The sequence below is a fragment of the Perca fluviatilis genome, chromosome 20, assembly GCF_010015445.1.
Source record: "Perca fluviatilis chromosome 20, GENO_Pfluv_1.0, whole genome shotgun sequence".
Lineage (NCBI taxonomy): Eukaryota > Metazoa > Chordata > Actinopteri > Perciformes > Percidae > Perca > Perca fluviatilis.
In genome coordinates, this window is record NC_053131.1 from 398,879 (window position 1) to 400,804 (window position 1,926).

Here is a 1,926-nt window from a genome sequence, read left to right on the forward strand (position 1 = left end):
CAGACATGTGTTTCAACAGAACCTGACAAAAGACACGGTCGTGTGACACCTACACCCCCCTAGGATGTGACAGTTTCGCACAGTCCGTGGCCTGACAGCGAAGTCTGACTTTCACTACAACAATGTGTGTATGTGCAATACATAGACCCATTTGTAACTCGTTCTCGATGTATCACAGACACAATAAAGAAAAACGTCTGTCAGTTGAAGTCTTTGGGTGTTTATTTGCAAAGAAACATTTGCATGCATTGTACATTCATACTGTGATCTCAGGCAAACTCGCATATCTTCTCTTTCTTGTACATAGCACATTGATGCAATACAAGCCATACACAAACAAGATAACAGTCAACAACACGAGCACAGCCATGCTCCATGAGCACAAGTCTCCGTTAGCTATAACTGAATGGTTAGAAGTGGTGTTAGTGTATCTCGTGTCTATGGTCGCAGACATGGTCCTCTTCAATCCACAGACTCTAGGTCTGCGAGCCGTGTAATCGACAGCGTGAGTTGTAGAATCCGTTCAGCTGCTTCACGTTTTGCAGCGTTCTTAGAGGTCCCGTAACCTGAAAGTATAGGGTAGAAGTTACGTTTGTTATCTCGAAATGGGTACAAATTGTCCAGTGTATAATGTATAGACCAAACACCCACCTGTCAGACGTATGAGAATTTCCCCATCATCTCTCACCACGGTCACATTGCCACAGCAAATGTGGTTAGGCTGTGCGTCCAGGTAGGTGTACCACGGTAGAGGCCAGTTATTCTTCTGACACAATTCCTAGGATGTAAAGCATGCAGTGTGTCAAGTATACCCGTTGGGTTTGTATAAATAAACCGTATGAGCAAGATGACCACATACCTGTAATTTGCCTACAAAGTCCTCTGACCTTGGCTCGGCTCCGCTCGGTGTCTGAGAATCACTTGTGGAGATCTCAGGGCTACGACGTGCACGGATATACTGCAGCAATTCACGCGTCTCATTGGTGATCGGGGGGCCTCCAGGGAAAGGTACACCTTCTGACATAGGATAAACAAAACATTCGATGTGTCAAGTATACCCATTGGGTTTATATAAAATAAACAGTATGCACAAGACAACCGCTTACCCTAAATGTGCCAAATTGTGCCATCCATGCTTGTGCAGCCTTAGCTTTGGCTTCTTTCTTCGTCTTGCCAGTGCCCATAGCTACGGCCTGCTCTTCAGGTCGATCGTTACAGTTGAGCTTGACTTTGAAGTTGAACGTGAGATCATGCTGCGGTCCCATTTGACTCAGGTCGTGGTATTCCACGGTGCACTTCTTGAAATCAGCATGTCTCTGTAACATTCCACACCAGTTCACATCCATGACTCTGTCCAGGAGCCCCGGTTGTAGGCAGTCGTTATCGAGACACTCTGACTACAGCTGAACGGATGCAGGGTGAACAAAAACACACAGGGCTATCTCACAGCGGAACACACATCCGCATCCACATATATGCACCAGGTACAAGTGTTGATGCGTTGCTGATCAGGGTGAGGCTTCCTGCTCCTTATAACCCCGCTCAGACAGCTCCACATATGCTCGGAGAAACGAATCCTGTATAGGAGCCGGTATGTACGGATGGCCAGTCGTGGTCGGACAATGAGCCGTACTCGGACAATGAGCACTAGTCGGACAATGAGCCGTACTCGGATAATGCGCACTAGTCGGACACAGAGCCTTGGTCGGACAATGAGCCGTACTCGGAGAATGAGCACTAGTCGGACAATGAGCCGTACCCGGACATGTAGCCTTAGTTGGACATGGAGCCTTAGTTGGTCATGGAGCCTTAGTCCATGTCTGTGACTGTTGAATCACCGTGTGTGTATCTCAATAAATGGAAACCGTAGTGTATCCCAAGAGTATTTTATTTACACATCATCATTCAAGACAAGATCATTCGTTG

The 1,926-nt window shown here is 46.9% G+C and overlaps 1 long non-coding RNA gene across 1 annotated transcript; it reads right to left on the reverse strand.

The window, feature by feature from the left end:
- Positions 1–204: 204 nt before the first annotated feature.
- On the reverse strand, positions 205–984 carry LOC120549210. Its single transcript, XR_005637351.1, has 3 exons — positions 860–984; positions 652–778; positions 205–566 (listed from the first exon to the last, which is right to left on the reverse strand). It is a non-coding gene; the product is annotated as an uncharacterized LOC120549210 (long non-coding RNA).
- Positions 985–1,926: the final 942 nt, after the last annotated feature.